Source organism: Furipterus horrens, unplaced genomic scaffold, assembly GCF_987537825.1.
Source record: "Furipterus horrens unplaced genomic scaffold, mFurHor1.1.pri manual_scaffold_1, whole genome shotgun sequence".
NCBI classification, from domain to species: Eukaryota; Metazoa; Chordata; class Mammalia; order Chiroptera; family Furipteridae; genus Furipterus; species Furipterus horrens.
Window position 1 is genome coordinate 198172662 of NW_028327171.1, and position 15696 is coordinate 198188357.

A 15696-nucleotide genomic window follows, 5' to 3' on the forward strand; every position below is an offset into this window, starting at 1 on the left:
ATTTAACCCTTGATCTTTCTGCTGTTATGTTAGAAGTAAATGTAGCAGGTAGATTAGACTTCGATACTTATAATAACAGTGAGCTTATATCTATCTAAAATATACCTTAGAAATGTAATACTAGAAAAGACCTGTAGTGGTATCCCCGAAAAGCTATGTCTACCTAGAACCCCACAATGTAGCCACATTTGAAATCAGGTCCTTTGCAGACATAATTAAGGTTAGGACCTTAAAATGAGATTACTCTGCATTAGAGTGTGCCCTAAATCAAATGACAAGTGTTTTTATAAGATACCAAAAAGGATAACGTGGAGGACCCAGGGAAGGCGATCTGAAGTGATAGACAGAGACTGGAGCTATGCTGCCATATGCCAAACAGCTTCTGGAGCCAGCATGAGCTGCCAGAGGCAAGGGAAGACTTCTCTCAAGAACTTTCTAAGAGAGTGCGTCTCTGCCAACACCTCGATTGCAGACTTGAGCTCCAGAACTGTGAGAGAATGCATTTCTCTTCTTCTCAATCATCACATTATGGTGATTCATTTTGGTGTCCCTCTGAAAGTAACATGGGTTTTGTTACTGGAAGTGGGTTGCTTCTATAAAAATACCTAAAAGTATGAAAATACCCTGCAACTGAGTAATGGGTAGATGCTGGAAGAGTTTGAGGCATGTGATAAAAGGAAAAAAAAAAGAAGTTTATATTGACTTGAAGTGACTGTTGGTAAACACATGGGCATTAAAGCATATTCTGGTAAGGGCTCAGAAGGAAGGTAAGGGCATGGCAGAGAAAGCATCTATCACTTAGAAAATATAGTCATAAACAGAATCTTGGTAGAAATATGAAGATTAAAGGTGCTTTTGTGAGATCTCAGAAGGAAATGAGGACCATATTATTGCAAACTGGAGGTAAGGCAACCCTTGTTATTAAAGTGTCAAGAAACTTGGCAAAATTGTATTCTGCAGTTGGATGAAAAACATAGCTTGTAAATAGTAAACTTGGATATTTCACTGAAGAGCGTTCCAGGCAATGTATGGAAGATGCAGTTTGGTTTCCTTTTTGCTGCTTATTATCATAAAATGAGAGAGAAAAAGATACATTAAAGAAGGAAGTGTTAAGCAAAAAAGAGCCATTATTTGATGATTTGGGAGATTCTTAGTCTATCCAGATTGAAAGGGATGCTAAAATTAGGAAATTCACTGTTGAAAAAGTGTACCCCAGAGAGAGAACCAATGTTGTGATTGGACAGACTTTTGATAAAGAGATGAGGTATGTGACTAACAGACCTAATTATACATCTGAGCAGAAGCCAGGAATAGAAATGTGGTCATCCCGGAAAGACCTGTGGAGACCTTTTTGTCTAAAAGTGTGAATTTCTGTGACATCCATGGGAGGCTCACAAGGTCGAGAAGGCTGTATCAGCAGAAACACTGCTGGCTCGCACTGCAAGGACAGAGTCTGAATGCAATAAAGGAAGGTTGTCAGACTCCCAGAATTCCTACAGACAGGAAGCAGGCTGATGGAGCTATTCAGTTAAAAATATTTCTTATCCTTCAGGAAAAGACAGAAATGGCTCAGAGTCGGAGCTTTGGGTGTAGAGGCAAAGGTCCTGGGCACACAGGCAGAGGTTGAATGGTAGGTTCAGAGGCACAAAGTATGGAACCAAGAGCCATAGAGGACATACTGGAGACAATATCTATTTTTGGAAATAAGTGAACAAAATATGTAGGAAGACTATTTTCATATGGAGCATCTAAAATTGTAAATAAATGTATGTTAAAATTCTTTCTATAAATGAAGACAGATCCAGAACAGTAAACAAGCTATGATGTACTGTTTTCTTGAGGGTGTTTGCCAATACATGGAGCCTAGATCTGAATGAATATACAGAGGGGACAGAAAGAAACATTGGGAGCTACTGAGAAGCTGAATCAGAGACTCCACTCCTTCAGAGCGCTGAGTGAAATGGAGGCGTGAGGGAAGTGCCACCTTGCAGTGGGAGATGGGAGGATAAAAAAGGTGATAAGAAGGAGCAAGAAACAGATGTACAACAACAAAAAAAAACACACACATATTTAAAAATTAATCTAAGCAGAATTTCTAGAAATAAAATTAGAACCAAATTAATGAAGATTGTTGAATACGGCTGGATAGAGAATTTAGAGTGATAGTGAACTTGATAAAAGGTCTAAGGAAGTTGAGCAGACAGACAAAAACAACATATCAAAGATGAGTAAAGAAAGTTGCAAAGCTTAGTAAAACAGTAAAATATACATTTAATTGGAGTCCTACAAGAAGAGAACGAAATGAAGGAGGAGGAATGATATTTAAAAAGAAAATGACTTACAGTTTTCCAGAACAGAACATGAATCTTCATTTTCAATAAGCACAATGAAAACCAAAATAAAATTATAAAATATTCATATTCATATATATCAGATAAAAATTAAAAATTAAAGCACTGAAAATTTGAGAAGATTTTTAAGGGAAGTAAAGAGTGAGGAGAGAAAATGAATGATTGCCTTAAAATTAATAAAATAAGTTCCTATATAAATAAGCAATGATAGAATAAATCAATAGCAATTATATCTAATGTAAGGGTTCTAGGCATGGAGGGACCCCAGGGAAAAATAGAAAAATGTCACAGTCCCCCTGGGAAAGAAAGTATCAAGACTTGGAGCCCCACACAGGCCAGGCAAAGGAAATGAAGCCTGTCAGACCTGAGCGGAAAACCGGGAAAGCTGGGTACATATTTGCCTCAATGCTATAGCCAGTGGGCCTCGGTGGGAATCGGGCCATGAGAAAATGCTTTATGTCCTTTGAAGCTTGCCCTGTTCCTTTACCTTGCTTGATCACTTTATTGTACTAGCCACAGAGGTTTTCACTTTAACTCAAAATGAACTCACCCTCCCTATTTCAAGGCCATCTGAAGTCTTTGTGTCCAACACACCCTGACCTGAGGGAGATCTCAATGTTTCTTCAATTGTTATCTCTGAACAATATCTGTTTTCTGTCATCAGCGCTGTTTAACATTGATTGATGAGCTTTACATGCATGCTATATGGCCTTAAGCTTACTGCACTCAATAAAAGACCTTGGAGGAAGGCAATCGAGGCATTAGTCTCTCAGACCTTTGCCAGTCTTCTCTTCCCCAGCACAAGCTGCCTGGGAAATCTTCATTTCATCTGCAACACTACGGGGTCTCTGCGGGTCAGGGGTTCCCAAAAGAAAAAGTCATGATTTTATGGAGCTTATACGTTAATGAAATAATGTAAATAAAATCATTGCTGTATTTATAAGGTTAAAAAGTCTCCAATTAATGGAAAAATAAAAATTTTAAAATATTAGCTATATGTTCCTTAAAAGAGGCATAAACAGTTATAAGAACATAGAAATTTAAAATAAACCAACAAACATGAACCGACAATAAGAACTAAAAGAAATCCAATGCTTCTATTCAATATATTAACATCAGACTAAATAGATTTTAGGGGGCAAAATAACATTAATTGAGATAAAGAAGTCCAATATGTTTTGTAAAGATTCAATTTATAAGTATTGCATTCTAATTCTAATGTTCTATGAAGCTAATAATATAGTTTAAAACATATGTAGTCAAACTGAAAAATTGATTTTTAACATACCTCTTACCTATTGGTAGATCAAGCAGACAAAAAAAATCAATGAGAATAGAGATTTTAATAAAGCAATTAACAAGCCTAATGAAATAGGGCATCCAAAGAACATTTCAACCCCCAAACATTTCAATTTCAAAATAATATTTTTAAAATGATATATTTTATATTACATATACACTTCTGAACACCTAATGAACCAAATGAAAAAATCTTAATGGAAATATACTTAGAACTGAATGAAAAGACTTCTTAGCAAAATTGTAGAATGCAAAAAAGTAGTTCTTGGGAAGAATTTATAGCCTTACATCTATTATTTAGAAAAGAAAAAAAAGAGAGAGGGTAAGCTAAGCATCTAATACTAGAAGTCAGGCAAATAGTAATTTTATAAAATCAAATAAAATAAGATACAGAAAAGTAAAAAAAATAATACACAAACATGAATAAAAACAATGATCAAAATTAAGCATTTTTTTTCTTTGAAAATGCTAATAATGTTGACAAACCTCCAGGAGGATTTTAAAAGAGGAACCTCTCTGGTGCATGAAGACTAGTGTGATTGGAGCAAAGTGGGGAAAAAGTAAAAGATATGGTCCAAGAGACAGCCAAGGGCTAGATCACATAAGGCTTTATAGGACACTAAGGAATTCATTCGGGTGAAATTGCGAGCCATCAGAATGCTTGTAAAGTAAATTTTGCTATGAGCAGTGCCTTTTCAGATATGACTCCATTCAGAGAAGCTGTGTAGGAGCTAGAGACATATTTCGTTTATATAGGATGAAATTTTGTATAAGTGGCTCCCATAATTGTGTATAGAACATAGTAATAAGTCAATAAATGTTATGTAAACAGAAATGAGAAAAATTGTGTGATGGCAAATGTTCAAAGAACATGGGAAGCTTAGTAAGAAATATTTGAGCAAAATGGGATGGCGTAATGACCACAGAGTTTTGAGTAAGAGACCCGAGTCAGAGTCTCTGGGCTTCCCTTGCCTACATGGCTTCCTGTGCATCTTGCTTGCTTCAAGTGTACAATGATAATAGCACTATATTAAGTATGTACTTATTGCAAAAATGCAGTTTAAGAAACAATCCAAACTCTCCATGGTTTATAACAATAAGCATACCATTCTCACTCCTGAGTCTGCAGGGCACCTGGGGAAGTTTTCTTTCAGATGCAGGTTATGTTCAGGACTCCTCTGTGTCTCTCATTCTAGGATGGGATGTGGTCTAGGAGTACACCAATTACTTGGGGCACTTCTTTTTAGAGGGGATGACAGAAGTTCGTCAAGGGGCCAGCATAGAAACATGGCATCTAAGCCTGAGAACTAAAATACCATCACTTCTGCCAGCATTTCTGTGGCCAGAGAAAGTCACAGTGCAAACCTAGTACAGGATGACCAGGAGTTGGAGAGAGAATAACTATAAACAAATAAACAATAAGCAAAACACATTTTGGTAATCCAGAAATAAACAGTGAAGCCTTGACCTGAGATAGTAAGAGTGGCAATGAGGAAATGAGACCCTGTATGGATGAACCGAAATACCGAGCCTGAAGAAGTGCCGGCCCTAGTTACCTAGGAAGATTTCAGTTAATGTGTTGTCATAGACTCCAATTTTATAAAGAAGATAGTCAGCAGTGTCATTCAGAAACAGAGAACTAGATGAGGAGATACCATTTAGTTTTTAAGATGTGATTATTGGTCATTGGTGATCTTTACAAAGAAAGTTTGACTACTTTTGAGAGCTTTGTATAGGTTTTTATAAGACAGGAAAAAAGCTTTATTATCTAAAACAAAGACATTATACTGCTCACTGTAAACAAGCATAATATCTACAAACTTAGATTTCCTTTTATAAGCACCTATTTTCAGTATTTCTGATATCTACTAAGCAGCTACTGAAATCTCAGGTAATTGGTAAAACATCAATTAAACTAGACTGCTTGTGAAAGAGGTTCCCTGATTAGGTTTATTTTCTGGTTAAATTAGAAGCCTCTTTTATTTCATTCCTTATTTTTGACAATCTTCATAAAAAGCATATATCTACTTTCTCATGAATGGAAGAGAATGAGCATAATTTTTCTTTACTTGCCATTTGATGTGATAAGGTACACATGTGGGATAAATATTTGAATAGGATGTGAATTTAACTTAGATCATCATTCAGGATGACTAGATATGATAACCTTAATTTTTGAGGTTATTTTTGGGTCATAGTTTCAGAAAACTGATCTCCTGAGTTGTATTGTAGCTATTATTTATTTTTATGCAATAGCTATTAAAGATACTTTTGTTTTCTTTTAAAGCTCTGAAACACATGAAATAAAGAGTTCTTAATACACAAAAAACAATATGACATTTTCTAAAGCAAATCAAATTGGCATGGTTTTCAAACAGTGATGCCAACCTTTAGAGAAGTCTAAGAAATATTGTTCTCTTCACAAACAAATTTTCTCCATACTGCTAGTTTCATATAAGTTGCAGGGCCTCACCTTTGGGTGAGCACTGAAGGTGGTATGGGTGGAGCTGAAGCAACTTCGGGCCAGAGGTCACAGTTGTGATCTGTCCTGAATGCCTCAGAGAACCCTTTGCATGGTTGCTTCCAAGTGATCAGACCCTGGACAAACTGACTCCCTCCCTCATCTCCCTACACTCATATACCTTATAAATCATCACGTCCTAAAGAAAATTCAGAACCAGTGTCTTAAACACACCTGGAAATATTAAAACGTATAGTATTTTTTCCCAGCCATCCACTAGAGTCTTTGAATGTAAAATATACCATAAGTCTAAATGATTTTTAAAGGTCTCACTCTGGAGATACCTAGACAGGAGAGAGTTGAAACCAGTTAAATCTAGTGAAGCAAAGTGAGAGGCAAGAACTTTTCAATGAACAAGTGGTAATCCCAGAGGAGATTAGAAGTAAGACCATTAAGGTCTAGAAGAAAAACTAGAAAGATTTTTGATGTATTGCTTCTTTTGAAGACAATTGGACCAAGCGATGATTTCTGCTTAGTCTTATTTATGGTCTTGAAGAAGAGAGACTCTCTAGGTCAATGTGATAAGTTTAAGTACAGTTTTTATTTAATTGGAGTAGCAAATTTTTTTTAATGCACCAATTGAACATCAAATAGAATGGAAATTAATTCTATATCAAGTCGTATGTACAGTGTACTTTGCCTGCTGGCTGAGGTTGTGGACTTAAATTCTCCTAAAACAACTCGTACAATTTAATGAGTGTGTCTTCCTACATGCTATGTGGAAAGGAAAGCAATAAACATTGAAGCCATTGATATTGCAAGTGTGTATTGGGAACAGACCTCTGCTCCTTCGTAAAATCAATTGGACATTCAACCTCTGCTCTCCTCCACTGGGTTTGCCTTCCCACTCTGCACTTCGTCTCTTCCCTTCTCCACCTCTTCCCTTTTGTTCTCTCTACTGCGTTTGCCAAATTACATGTGACCTCGCTGTTTCTACTCAGAGATCTTGCAGCCCTTTAACCCTTGAAAACTCAAATATTCTTTCACACATACAAAGGTAGCAGAAGCACATTTTGAAATACTATGCCAGATAAGAGTGATAACTCTCAAGGGTAAGAGGTGTTATATTTGACAGTAATTAGTATCATATTTTTTAACATTAACTAGACCCATTTACTATCTTTATATAAATATTGAAAGTGATGTATTATAAATGTGTTCTTGTCAGAGCCCTGCCTAAAAATTAGGGTTTTTTTTTTTTTCTTTAAAACATATTGACTTGCAGCTCTCTCACAAAAATGGAATTGAATTCACTATCTCGTGCTTATTACCAAGTGCTCTGAGTTGGTTATATAGAATGGTTAGTATTGATCTGGGGGATAAAACTAACAGCATTTTTGTTTGTAGAGAGAAGGAGAATTTTTTTTTATTATTATCTATATGTATCAGTTTTTTAAAGGTGAACAAATCCATGTCTTCAGATTCACGCCCTGTTTTCTCTCTCTCACCTGCTCAGTGGAAATGTTGAGTAAAACCTTGGTCTAGGTAAAATTCTGTTATGGGGCCTGCCTTTCTCTTGCTCTCTGGTAACCATTTATTCCCCCCAAAATAGAATGGAGTTTTACTTGTATCACCACTATAACTCTTAAAACCAAAACAACAACAATAACAATTAAAAAAAAAAACAAAACTCTGATTTTGCTGAATGCTTGGACAGTTTGAAATGTGTTTCACAGTTACTTAAAGGCAACACAACACTAGTGCTCTGGTAGTCCTGGGTCACAGAAACGGTAAAGTAGTAATATTAGCAAAGAAGAAAATGATAGTATGCATATAAAAATAGGATTCTCAGCAAAGTAATTTACTTCTGTACCATATGTAAATGTTATGTATATATTTTTATAAGTGTTCCTCTGGAAAAGCCTTTGCTTTGCTGTTAAGAATTTAATACATTATTTTCTCTGCTTTGACTGCTAATGCTTTAAGGAGATAGTATTTTAATGTTTCAAGTTCATGTTATAGGCTACTTTAAAATGAACCTTTTTTCTCAGTTTTAAATTACACAGTATTATCGGAGTTTGAAGAGAAATGAGAATATTTGAATTTCGTATACATGAAGGGTATAGGAAATGATACCAACAGGGTGAGATTTGAGACCGTGTTTCCTTTCCGTTTTGTTCACAGACCAGAGAACATTAGGAGCAGACAGTGGGAATAAAGATGATACAAATAAATCAAAGAGGCAAACTTTTCAGACTAAAAGACTTTCTGAAATGTTCTCTCTGAAGCTCCAAGGATAAATCAATCAAGTATGAGCTTTCTGATACCACTATAAACAGTCCATTTGCTGCTTAACTTCAAGTTCTTGTGTCCTGAGAGTGCTAGCTAGAGAGACACCCCAGTGTTTTCTGAACCATGCAGTCTAGTAAATGCTTGGCAGAAGCAATCACGATGGCTGCCTTCCACCTTTAAAATGCACGCAGTCTCTTGCAGCTCAGTTTCTTTATCCACTAACACACAGAAGTCACTAACTGACCTGTCAGTTGATCTCAACTTCCTCTTCATTGCCCAAAGCATTCACCTTTCCTCAGGTTATATCTTTTTTGAATTCTCTTTACAATATGTTTCCCTTTGTGGAAATCCCATTTCCTTTGGAGATGGATTCTTTTGAATTACTTCCACGGGTTTTTCCTCTTGACATCCCCAGATTGTATTTATTCCTAAAATTTTGCCCATGGACCTCTTTTCTTTGCTCTTTTATTTCTTTTCTTTTATTATTCATTCATTCATTCATTCATTCATTCATTCATTTTTACCTCCTCTTTGTATCTAACCTCCCATACAAGAACTAGGTCTTCATTTTGCAAGTTTCATTTTTCTTTCTTCAAAAGAAACAAATTGTTATTTACTAAACGAATTGTTATTTTTTTCATTAAAAAAAAATCTCTTTCTTATATTTTGATTTCTGTTAAGGAGAGCCCATGTTACTCTGGTGTCTCATGTGCAGTATTTCAGTTTCTTTAGCCTCCAAGACAACACACATCACTATATTGGATTGGGCTGCTAAGAAACAGCCTGAAACAGGGATTTAATGCTGATTTATTGTAGGAAAGCTCTTCAGGAAATACCAGTGAAGAATTGGGAGGAGTAGGCTAGAGAAGGGAAAGGAACGTAGCAAGAATGTGGTTTTAGCTAAAGGGTGGGTGAACAGGGGCAAGTCTCTGAAGCATAAACCCAATTATAGAATTGTTTTTTTCTTGACCAAAAGAGGTGGGATTTTGCACCCCAGTATCAATCAGTAACTGATTATAAGCACTTCTAGAGCTGGGACGGGTCACTTCCCATGCCAGCTCATTGCTGTTCAGTGGAAGGTAAACCTCCTGAGATATGAAGCAGCTTTAAGCCTTTAGGAAATAATACTCATAGCAGCTAAGGAATGGGCATACTGGCCATGTAACCAGGGTGTGGGTGAGCACAACGTATCTATTAAATACATACACATATCCTTTTCAATTTTCAGCTCAACCATGAGTATGATATTTATCATTCCCACTGCTGCCCCCAGAGTAATGACCCCAGTACCATATCACCTGGGTCTCTGTCATACTCTAATAACTGATTTCTTTTACACCCCCCATTCCTGTTTCTGAACACAACACTAATCACAGCTCTGTTCTGGCCAAAGAGTATAGATTCTTATCTATATTAGCCAAGGTTCTCTACCTATCTCCACTCAACCTCCCTTTCCAGATTTAGTATGGAACATGTAACTTGTGTTTTTCTCAAACTGAATTACCTTTTCCTACATTTTTAAAAGACCTTGTTTTAGCTATTTGTCTATTTTCTATCTATCCTGTTTTTAATTATTTTTTCTTGTTTTGTGTTTGACTCCATTGAAAATGCTTTTCTTTTATACTCCATATTTTATAATGGTCTGACTTTGTCCTAACCTAATTAAATATCTCTCTTTAATGTTTATAATATTTTCCTGTGTACCACCTGAGGCTCTTATATGCACATATGTATATCTGTATATAAATATAGATAGAGAAATAAAAAGTAGGGATAGAGAGGGAGAGAGAAAGGTACAACTAACAACAGGTAAATCTGGTTGGAGTATATATGGATGGACATTCTTGTATTATTCTTGCAGTTTTTCTCTAAGTTTGAAATTACATAAAAATAAGAATTTATTAAAAATGCTTTGTGATGTACAGATGGAATTACATGACACATTATATCTAATTTGACCAAAGCTCCCTTGACTCTTAAAGTAGACTTTTGTATATTTCACGTTAAGGGTAGATGGAAACACTTAAATCGCCTTTTGCATTTCATTCTTTTCTATTGAGGACTTTATGGACTGAATGTTTGTGTCTCCCCTAAATTCATATGTTGACTTCCTAGTCTCTACTGGGATGGCGTTTGAAAGTGGGTCTTTGGAAAGTAATTAGGTTAAGAGGAGGTCAAGAGGATAGAGCCTTTGTAACGGGTTTAATGCTCCTATAAGAAGTAGAAAAGACCGGAGTCCTTTCTCTCTCCATGTGCACCCCACTAGGAAAGGCCACGTGAGCAGCCAGTGAGAAGGAAGCTACCTACATTCTAAAAAGAGGACTCCTTACCATGAAGCAGACTTTCTGGTTCCTTGTCTTGTACTTTCCAGCCTCCAGATCTACAGGAAATATATGTCTGTTGTTTAAGGCACCCAACCTATGGTATTTTGTTATAGAAACCCAAGCTGACTAGATAACTAAATTATTTCTTACCTGAAGTAGGGCCCTAGTGAAAGTGTGCTTGTGGTCTATTAAGTGGCATCGTGTAGAAAGAATAATGCTAAGAGTAAAATAATGAAGAATTGGTTCTAGTGACAGAAGTCATCTGATCCTTTATCAAACTTATAATCTTAGAATCCAGTCTATATACAAAGTTGTTATTAAAAATTCAAGGTTAATTAATTAAAAGATAAAAATATAGCAATACCCATTTTCAAGTAAATCACATGTTAAGGTTTTACATTTTTTTGCTCTAAGGCCTCACCATAATTGCACTAATTCCTCACTTGTCCCCTGATTTGAAAATTTTCTCCAAAAACTAAGTCAGATTTGATTGCATGGTACCTCTCATAGGAAAATTGAAAGAGTGACTTCATCTTTGTGGGGAATAACAAGCATAATGGAATTTATTATTTTTATTCCAAATGGTTGTCACTCAGTATATATTTTATGTCATGTTTTCATTATTGAAATATATTCCTTGTCTTGCACTATTTGATTTATATTTTAATTCCTCAGTGTCTTGCATGTAAGAGTCTTTCTATTACCTGAACTAATGCATGCGTGAATAAATGAGTGAATGAAGAATATTTTTTCTCAGCTCAAGTCAACTTCCTACAATTGAAAGGTAGATCCAAGGTAAAGCTTAATTTCCTTATAGTTAAATTTGTTAAAATGATTATTTGTGAATTTCCTACAGTTCCTTAAAATGGATTTGCAGTGGCTGTGAGGATTGGGTATGTGGGCGGGGCACACAGGAGAATGTGAGCAAGTCACATGGCGTCTCTCAGCACGGACAATGCAGTTGTATAGTGTTGTGACCAAGCAGACCTGTAAAAGAATGGGGACAATTGAAAGGGAAAACATAAGAAGCCCACTTAACATGGGATTCATGCTAATTGATTAAATTAGTTAAGGGGAAGAGTGAAAATATTTGAAACTGGAGGCACCCATAGGTCCTCTTAGTCAATTCTGTGATGGTTGAAACACTGCTCTACCTTTCATGGCAGGGACGCAGATGAAAGGAATTTTTTATTTTCTTTCTGAAAATTATGCTTTTTACCTATCAGTTGGTGTTTTTATATATCAGCACTCAATCATTTGGTGACTCAAAGCTGTTTCCAAAAGTTATTTCTTTGGAAATTTTCCTCTAAATCTCATAGAATATGCAACAATGAGCTCACCCTTAAGAACAGTGTGAGCCTGGCTGGTATCCTGTTTTTCAGCTATTACTAATGATAAAATAGTTTTTCTGTTTTAGATATTTCCCTTCAGTTGCAAAGATAGTGAAGAGAGAGGGCTGGCTGTGAGGGACTGAGCTCATTGCCACACCCGTCATGGAAACCTGGTTTCCTTTCCTCTGCTCACTGTAGTCAATGAACCCATCTGCCAAAGGCAGAAAGCCTAGTCATCTTGTATTTTTCCTTTGTTTGAACACCCGGTATACTACAAATGTCTAACTTCTGATTATTATATATTCTTTACATATCTTTCGTTTTTCTCTCCTTGCCTATACTTCTATTACTGTTTCTTTATGGTCCCCTCCTACTACTAAGTTATAGTAGTAGTTCTCCCTACTTTAAGTCCCACTGAATCTATCCTCTGCGGTGCTGTGGGAGGAAAAGAGATCCTTCTAAACTGCACTCTGAACCTATCACTCAATTCTTATATTGTTTTAGTTGGTTTTAAATCACCCTGAGAATGAAATCTAAATCCTTTGTTTACATGCAAAACCTTGTCTTTTTTTTTTTTTTTGTTACTGCTTTACTACACTGGACAACTAGATTGTGTTGTTTTTTTTTTTCTTTTTTCTATCAGCTATCTATCCATCTGGTCTATCTAACAACCTATCATGTATCTTTGTTTTTTAGTAATAATCAGCCATTTTAATTGCAAATACTATTGATGTTTTTGTAAAAAATGATGTTTGTTCTACTCTCCTTTAGCCAAGTGGTAGGTGTATGACCCAAGATAGACATAATTAGATTCTTTTTGAAAAATTGAATTTTAGATGGCTGTGCTGAATAATTAGCACATCCCTGCATTCTTCCAGTCTCCTTTCATTGAACACGGCTGTACTCTTATGGCATAATCTTTCATCTCTCTATTTCAAATCAACTATCACCCTTTTGGAATTTCTTGTAACTCCACCATCCTGAGACAGTGATACTTTACTTGTACTTCATGGCACTTAAATCTCACTATGCTATTTCTAATGTATTTGTCCATATCCTCCTCCAGAATGTTAGCTCCTTGAAAGCAGTGAATAATGGAAACACAAGGAGAAAGAAGGTAAGATGTTAACTCAGTGGCCAATTAGGAGAATGAGAAGAATGACCAAACTGTAGGTTGCAGAGAAATACAGTGTGGTAAAAGATTCTAGTAAGTGCAGGAAGCCATAGCAATTCTCTCGAAGGGCTGGATGGTCCTTTTGGAGAAAGGGTATGAGGTAGTTGTTGATATTCACTAAATATCTCTCATTTCTCCTCCCAAGCATGTGGCAAAACTGGACTTCCTTGGGCCCTTGTGGTTTGACAATGAGTTGTGAACAGAACTTATGTCACCAAGAGTGGGAGCATCCACAATCTCTTTCTCATTCTGGCATGGCAATGAGAGGGAAGGAGGCCACTCCATCAGCCTGAGTAACTGCGAGGAGCAGACACACATGGGCATGTGCTATGAGGCAGAAATACACTATTGCTGTTTTAAACTGAGATTATGGAGCTGTTAGCAGAGCCTAACCTGTCCTATCCTGATTTCTCCCAAATTAAGTCAAGTAGACATCTACAGCATGGGATGGTGATTAAAAAAGACAAAAGAAGAAGAAATGAACAAAGACCCAGACTTGATTTAACACACTTTATTATTATAAATGACTTAAACCGGATTTTAATTGTATTTATATCTGATAAATTGCAAGCAGCATTAGCTATGCTTTGGCCCATCAAGAAGGGGGAGATTCTTTACTTCTCTTGCTACTGGAATAGCCACAGACAATATTCACGGTCCTCAGCTTGTCCTGCCAGTTGTAAAAAGGAGTCATTTCATACACTGATAGTGTTCACAAATCAGATGAGAACAAAGAACATGAGGGAAAGTGAGTGATTTCACCTACGTCTGACCAACCACTCCCAGGGACACAGTGTGTCTACTTAAATGTTGGAGGTACAGCAGGAAAGTTAGTCTACAATTGTGGTATTTCACATATCAACAAGCAGGTACCAAGTGTTTTATGACCGGAGCTTATAAAGTATAGTTCTCATTGTTCTATGATCATATCACATAAACAGCTTCATAAAGCTTTAGTAGGAGGCCTTTCTTAAGGCAGGGTGTCAAATTGCTACTAATTATATCTGCGGTATACAGAGAAATGTAGACATTCTAGTAATGTTTAAACAATTGCAGTGTCTGAAAAATAAATCTATGCCTCAAAGCAGAATTGTCCAGCATTAAAGTAGTCCAAAATACAACCAACAAATGTAGCTAAATGCAGCAATTATGTAACACAGTGATTTTCTCAAATTCTTTGTATTGCTGGATAAGCACAACAAAGCCATCTGATTACAGTGAACAGGGAAGTGGAAGAGCGTTTCAGCATCTGGGGCTTGTAATTAGACCTCCTGATTTATTTCCAATCAGGCTTTTTTATGCTAGTGGTTTGAATAATACAACTGCAATATTAAAGTAGTTATATTTAAAGTTATATTAAAGTATCACTAAAAGGAAATGAAAAAGTACTTTAATGCAAACCTACATATTCATTTTAATAGCATTGTGTTAGGAACATTATCCATTATCAATATTGCTGATTGATTCATAAACTTAATTCCAAATATATCAGCTGACAATAGCTACCAAAAGAGGGCAGTGAGTGAATGCTTGTGATGTAATGGGAGTTAACTTGTCTGGGATAATCTAATTCTAGTGGCATTATCAGACTAAATCTCAGAGAAATATCATTAACAGGATTCTCTTATCACAGACACACTGTCCCAGGCCTAATTTGCTTCTAAAATATTCTGCACAAATAGCTTAATTTTTCCACCCTTGTCTTTTAAGATGAGGGGATTGGGGGGAGGGGGTGAGATATTTTCCCTAGATTAATCCATGCTTTGAAAGACAAATATTCAGCAAATTTATGCAATAAGATATAGTTAAGATAAAAATAAAATGTGTTATTGATTCTACATGAAAGAAGAATAAAAGGGGGATATTTTGGATATTTTTATATGTCCTGCTGAATTTGGAGTACAGATTAATAAATTTTCAATAAATTTATTGTTATAATCCATGAACACACCCTATCTACCCAGAGGAATACAAAGTTAATTTAACCAAAACTAAACTTTCAATCCAACTTCCCATTAGTTCTAAACATCTGTTGGAAGACATGAGGTAAATTTTAATTTATCATGTGACAAAAATATGTATATTCATTTTGTAGAATAATTACACATAAGCTTTGTCCATTAAAAAGTAGAAATCACATCTTTTAATGCTAACAACTTAAATTAGTTCTTTAAACTATGTTATTTGTTTTTGATAATGATGATCATATAGAATACTGGTATAAGTTGATATTTCATAAATAGTGATTTATATTTAAATGTATGCTGGAACTCAAGAGCAGTTTTCATAAGTTGGCTTTATTATTTCTGGAAAATAATCATGCTTGCCAAGCATGGCCTTGGTTCAGATGCTGAAATCTATTCTAGAACTTGAACAAGTCTGCTCTTGGCTTCTTCTCATCCTCTTGCTTGGAGAAGAGTAGACAACATGTGCTCTGTGGGAGAGAGCGAATGATACATCACTG